At 45.1% G+C, this 6998-nt stretch overlaps 1 pseudogene across 1 annotated transcript; it reads right to left on the bottom strand.

Moving 5' to 3' along the window:
- Positions 1–289: 289 nt before the first annotated feature.
- Positions 290–3087, bottom strand: LOC128580623 (uncharacterized protein C6orf62 homolog; annotated as a pseudogene). Its single transcript, XR_008378706.1, has one exon. The product of XR_008378706.1 is annotated as an uncharacterized protein C6orf62 homolog (transcript).
- Positions 3088–6998: the final 3911 nt, after the last annotated feature.

The following is a 6998-nucleotide window of genomic DNA, read 5'->3' as shown; positions in this document are numbered from 1 at the left end:
GAAGTCCTTCTCATCTCGTCCCCGGAGGTCCTTTCTCTGTTTGGGTGGGGTTTGGTCATGCACACTGTTCAGAGTGACTTTTTCGACACCCACCTCTCTCCCAGGGTTTCTGCAGGCACCTGCAGTCCCAACAACCTCATTGCTAAATTGAGTGGTCAATTTCCTGCCCTCAATTGACATAAAGCATTCAATAAAGTTACAGCTTCACCATTCTTTTTGTGTGTGTGTGTGTGTGTGTGTATTCACCTGAATAGTTAGGGAACTTTTACCTATTTTATTTAGGTTTTCATTTTTCAAATTCCAACCAGAAGCTAAATACAACTGGAAACTGGTAAGCAATAGTTTTACTCCAAAGGAGTAGGATCATTCAGATTTACTCCAATAAAAGTATGCAACCCTTAAGCAAAGCTTTTCTTCATTTAAAAGGAAAAAAAAAAACAACAACTATACAGTAGTCTTTATGTTCATTGCGCAAAATGAGTTCTCCTTTTAGAACTTTGACAATGGCTATTTTTACAATTTAAGATTCCAACTTTTTTAAACTTTTCTACTAAAAACCCCTAAGTTTTTCTTTAAGATAGTGTAGAAACCATTATTTCTGCACAATTCACTGGAATTTTTTTTTGTAATTAAAATCTCTTCTCTTTAAAACCCCAAAAAAAAAAACCAAAAGGGAAAGTCCTCTACCTATCATGGTTTCTGCAGCTATGAATGTTATTTCTCAGTTTTATAGCTGCCTTAGCTACTTCAGACTCCAGATCTGCTTCAATGTGCCCAACTGCACCCACACTCAGCAGAATACTCTTTTACAACGGCAACTTGGGGAAAGAGATCTGGTATTTATGAGTACCAGGAAATATGAGTACCAGTAAAATATGAGGCAAGAATGCCTACAGTGAGATGTTTTTTTCATTTAAGATTTCTTTCCCATGGTTGTATTTTCCTTTTTTCTTAAACAACCACTTCTGGTTATTAGAATGAATCTGACAGTGCTGTGGAACAACGGTGATTATAGCAAAGCTATAAAGTTTTTAAAAATTTATTTATACCTGTTATATTCCCTTCTCACCCTCTAAATACTGATGACAGATGTCAAAGAGGCAAAATTCCCAGCATTAATGGGAAGACCATCAAAAATGAGTATCACCTTGTGCTTTCGAATACATTTAAGCATATCAGTGTACAACAGTCCTTTGATTTCACATTTTTAGTAAGATGCTGATGCAGTGCAGCAAGTATGCAAAGCATCTTCTTTCACACAGTCCATGCAGAAGACATCTAATTCTTTTTTTAAGTTCTGAGATACAAATGATTAAAAAAAAATAAATCCAAGATGAACAAGTTTCAAAATGCATAGTGTTCTGTGCATGAGTCCACTTTTTTAAAACTGAAAGAATAAAGTGGTAAGAAAAATAAGAAAAAAATTGCTGCTGCACCCTCTGATCTTCTCCATTTTGCTGGTCAGCACTCTATTCTGGCATATAAGGCCGGAGGTGATCCTCTATGGTGCCAACTGCCCAGTGGGTGACTTGTTCCTGTGGCAGATAGAGGCAGATGCTGCATAACTTGAAGATTGCAGCTTTGTTTTTTGGAGTGTGCAAGTGCTGTCAATGAAGAGAAACACTGACTGGTTCAGATTGTTGACAACAATTCCAGTCTTGTCCTTTCGGCTCAGTACATGCAGGAACTGTTTTTTCATAGTCACCCTGATGAAACTCAAATTTGGCCTGAACAGCCCTAAAAGGCTCATCAGATTCCTTCCACCTAGAAAACAGGAGACAGACAATTTTTTCAATATCATTCCGAGGCCAAAGAATGAAATCCATCTCCTGAATACAGCCAGTTACATCCCTTCTCATAGACTGGTATTGAGGAGCATGGAGCTGTACCACATCCTTCTGTAAAAGCTCTATGGAACTTTTCAAGGAATAGCTGGAATCTCGCACACCTTTCAGGATATTTTCTTCATAATTATTTGTCATGACTGGTATAACCTCAGACACTTCAAAAAGCGCTGACTTTTTCTTCTCCTTGAATACAAAGGCAATATACATCTTTTTTTTATTTATCTACTTTTTTTTTTTTTTGTAGAGACAGAGTTTCATTTTGCCGCCCTTGGTAGAGTGTGGTGGCATCAGAGCTCACAGCAACCTCCAGCTCTTGGGCTTCCGCGATTCTCCTGTCTCAGCCTCCCGAGCAGCTGGGACTACAGGCGCCTGCCACAATGCCCCGCTATTTTTTTTGTTGCAGTTTGGCCGGGGCTGGGTTTGAACCCGCCACCGGCATATAGGGCCGGCACCCTACTCACTGAGCCACAGGCACCACCCGGCAATATACATCTTGAAGTCAAACTGGTCAGCTAGAGATTCTTTTCTCTTTCTAAGCTGAACATGTAGTCTGTTCAGAGCTTGTTTCTTCCGGGAGTTTGGGTCCCCCATTTTGAAATACAGGTGGTACTAAAGCCTTTGGAAATTGTCACTAAACTATGGGCACTTTTTCTTAAGACTCAAGTACAACAGAAACAAGTCATTTTTTTCCCTGCTAATATGACTGAATAGCTAAAGTCACAGCTGTAACCCAAAAACTGCACCCCCTGGCACTATCAGCAGACTGTCACATCACAGGGTCAAGAAACAAAAGCTGCTGTCCAGTCATGTTTTGGACAATAATGTTTGGGGTCAGATGGGAAAAAGGAAGGGAAGGAAGGAAAAAAAGAAAGAGGAGAAAATATCTGAACTAACTTTTTGGAAAACACATTTGGCTTAACTGCCAAAATAAAGGCTTTGGGGGGAAATCAAAAGCCTATAATCAGGATTTAGGTGTGCAATAAAACACAGCTGACACCAGTCCAATCCTCAAATCCATTTGGATTTTTCCCCCTTTTAGAAAAGGGATTAAGAAAAAGAACAGGGAGGGGTAAAGTGTGATCCTGTTTTCCCAAATACAAAAAATAAAACAAAACAAAATACCAAAACAGGGTAGGCAAATGAAACTGAAATATACAATTGGATTTTACCCAGCCAGATCCATGGCCGTAGTACCTAATTCTTAGTTATTTCAGATTTCACTATTGCTATGCATTGTCAGTGCCTGTTATTGATTACACTTGGTGGCGAACAAAGAGAAAAGTGCAAATTCGGTAGAGAAGGAAGGGGAGAGGTATAGGATTTCCCTGCAATCAACTACAGTGTATACCGGGGGTGGGCAGCTGTTGTCCAAAGGAGCCGTGAGAAAAAACAGCACAGTCATTACCAACTTCCCCATCACCCACATTTTCGCCCTCAGGCGGCTGCTAACGCAGCTGCCAGGGAGAATCATGATGGCAGAGGAAAAGGGGGTATATGATATGGTATTAATAATTATTCCGGCTCTGTGGTTGGCCCTAATTAATGCCCGGGTTCTCAACACCCCCAGCACTGCAACTAAATCTTACATTCCCCAAGGGAGCCTTCCCTTTGCCCCGGTTCAAGATGGTGGTGAATGCGATTTATCTTCTTGTGAGCATTGCTGAGGCAAAGGTGGCGAGTTCTTCTCCCAAATCCCAGGCAGCGCCCGGGACCACCTGCCTACCACCCCCCAAGTCCCACCCCCACCCCTTGCCTTCAGCGGCAGCGACTCACTCGCACCACGGGAGACACAGGATCACTCAGTTTTTCACTCATTTCATCGTGGAAACAATTCCCGCCCGGATAGAGTAGGCGGGAGAGGGTAAATGGGAAGGATCAGTGGGAAAAAAAGAAAACAGTTGTGTTAATATTACTTTTTAAAGTAAGCCCACCCACCCCCAAAAAAGCAATTAAGTTCCCGGATCTCTCGAGTTGAACAGAGCATGTTTCCAGACTTTGGACTGTTTAGGGTGGGGTCGTTAGTTGGTTTCCCAAGGGGGCAGGGGTTGGAATCGAGGCAGCCGGGGCGGGGTGGGTGACGGGGAAATCCCCTCCCTGTCCCCGCGGAGACCCCGACTCACGGACCGACTCTCGGGCGGGGTCTGGGCCTCTAGCCGCAGCCTGCGGGCGGAGCGGTGGCGGCGGCGGCGGCGGAAGAGGCGGAGACGGCGGGGACGCTGCTCGCTGCACCCGCAGAAGCCATGTCAAGAAAAACCACCAGGCAACTGAGCCCCTCCATCCCCGCTGCAGTGCGCCCTGTGACCGGCCGTCCGCGCTGCTGCCGCCACTCAGCACCCACCTGGGACCCATAGTCTGGCTCGGCGCCCCGGGCGGCGACGTAGGGGAAGGACGCGGGGGTAGCGGCGACCGGGAGAGAAAAGAGAAAAGGAGGAAAAACGAAGAGGAAAGAGTTGGATTGGTACTAGCGGCGGAGGGAGAGGGGAGGAAGGGAAGGAGAGCCCTGCGCTAAAGGGTCTGTCAAAGAAGTAAACCCCACGAAATAAAGTTCAGTTCAAGCATCTGCTCTTGAGTCTTTCTTCACCCCAAGCCGGGTTGCAGTTCTCAGGAAAGGTCGAGGAGACCCGGAGCGGGGAAAAGCCGGAGCGATGGTGCGCGTCCGCGGTGGCACAGCCTGGTTCTCCCCTCCCCCACCGGTGCCTGCAGAAGCGGCTACCGTCTCGGGAGCCTCCCGGGTCCTGGGCAGAGTCGCGTTTTGGCTTCACCATTCTTGAAACATTTCTTCGGTTGGCTTTTGGAGCACCACACTTACGATTCTCCTCCCTGCCTCGCTGGTTGCTCATTCCCGGATTGGATCTTCTTCATCTCTTCAACCTCTTGTTCTCAGTGTTGAAGAAGCCCAGGACTCAGTGCTTGGATTTCTGTTCTTGGTCTTCGTTCCGCAAGTGAACTCACCCAGACTCCCCTCCCCATCTAGCAGATGACCTATTGTCTATATTACGATCACTCCCGAATTTATATTTCCAGCCCAGGCTGATCCCCTTAAGTCCATTGATACACATGTTGAGTACCAGGCCAGGCTTGACCGCCAGCCTCAGGGTATGTGGCTGGTGCCGTACGACTGAACTACAGGCACCGCCTGTTTCTTGAGAAACAAGGAACATAATAACCTTAAGGCAAACAGGATGTGCCCACATCTGCTTGATTGGCCTCTCTCCTCAGGGGTCCAAAGGGGCTAGTAGACCCCTAGAGTCAAATTCCTGGGGTCAAGCAATGTCCTGCCTCAGCCTCCCCAGTAGCTGGGACTACAGATGCCCACCACAATACCTGGCTATTTTTTAGCAATGGGGTCTCGCTCTTGCTCAGGTTGGTCTCAAACTCCTGAGCTCCAGCAATCCTGGAGCAAACCTGCGTCAGCCTCCCAGAGTGCCAGAATGTTGTTACTGGTTTTCTCCTGAGTCTTGCAATCAGTTAAATCTCTCCACATGGGAGGATGTGGGGGAGGAAATAGAAAAATTTCACCAGCAAGGCAACATTATTAGTACAGAAGTTTGGACAGCCTCAGCCTCCCAGAGTGCTAGGATTACAGTTATGAGCCACTGCACCCAGCCTCCAGCTAATTTTTCTGTTTTTAGTAGAGATGTGGTCTCACTTTGCTTAGGCTGGTCTGGAATTTCTGACCTCCCACCTCAGCCTCCCAGAGTGCCAGGATTACAGGCATGAGCCACTGTGCCCAGTTTGAATTTTTTTCCTTTTTAATAAAACTACACACACACCCACATTCCATCTTGAATAACAAAAAAGCTTAACCCACCTTCTCCTCCTGATAGCCTTCCTTTTCCGCTCCTTTCCACAATGCTCATCAGAAGAGTTCATTTCTCCACTTTCTCTCTTCCCATTCTCTTTTAAAATTTTTATTGAGATATAATTAACATAACATAACATTCACCATTGAAAAGTATACAGTTGTAGTTGTAGTAAGTATTCAATAAATGCTATTGAACTGAATTTGCTTCCTAAAAGATTGATTTTTTTTTTGAGACATTGTCTCACTATGTCATCCTCAGTAGAGTGCTGTGACATCACAGCTCACAGCAACCTCCAACTCTTCGGCTTAAGCAATTCTCTTGCCTCAGCCTCCCAAGTAGCCAGACTACAGGCGCCTGCCACAATGCCCAGCTATTTTGTTGTTGCAATTGTCATTGTTGTTTGGCTGGCCTGGGCTAGGTTCGAACCTGCCAGCCTCAGTATATGTGGCCGGCGCCCTACCCACTGAGCTACAGGTGCCGCCCCTAATAAAGATTTTTTTTTTTTTTTGAGATTGGGTCTCACTTTCTTGCCCTTGGTAGAGTGTCATGGTGTCACAGTTCACAGCAACCTGAAACTCTTGGGCTCAAGCGATTCTCTTGCCTCAGCCTCCCAAGTATCTGGGACCACAGGTGCCCACCACAATGCCCAGCTATTTTTTTGGTGCAGTTGTCATTGTTGTTTTTTGTTGCACTTAATCATTGGCTGGGTTTGAACCTGCCAGCCTCAGTGTATGTGGCCGGTGCTGTAACTACTGAGCTATGGGCACTGAGCCTAAAAGATTGATTTTTGATATAACATTTCACATCCCATTTTGCTTAACAATGGACCCATGTGGAAGATCTACTCAAGGGAGATGAAAAATTATTTCTCAAAAAATAATACATCAGTCTTTAGAAAGGAGAAATTATTGTCATGCAGTTTGTTGTCATCTTCAAAAGAAAGAAAGTTTTGTCTGATTTTCAGTACTCATCTCAATGGGAAAATTTAATTCTTTTTTTTTTTTCCAGTGGTGAGATAGGATTTTATTAGACAGAAAGGAATACAGAAGGAGTAAAAGTACCAGAGCTTCTGGAAAAGGGGAAGACCCAAGTTGGAAGTCTTTTGGAACATTTAATTCTTAATTACTTAAAAGACAATGTATCTACATGGTTAAGAAAAATGTATAGCCGGCTGTTGTGGCTCATGCCTCTAATCCTAGCACTTTGGGAGGCTGAGGCAGGTGGATTGCTTGAGGTCAGGCGTTTGAGACCAGCCTGAGCAAAAGTGAGACCCTGTCTCTACCAAAAATAGATGAATTAGCCAGGTGTTCTGTCTGGGCACCTGCAATCCCAGCTATACTTGGAA

The sequence above is a fragment of the Nycticebus coucang genome, chromosome 3 (assembly GCF_027406575.1).
Source record: "Nycticebus coucang isolate mNycCou1 chromosome 3, mNycCou1.pri, whole genome shotgun sequence".
Taxonomy (NCBI): domain Eukaryota; kingdom Metazoa; phylum Chordata; class Mammalia; order Primates; family Lorisidae; genus Nycticebus; species Nycticebus coucang.
Note: the sequence above shows the minus strand (reverse complement) of the source record. Positions and strands in the feature narration are given on the sequence as shown.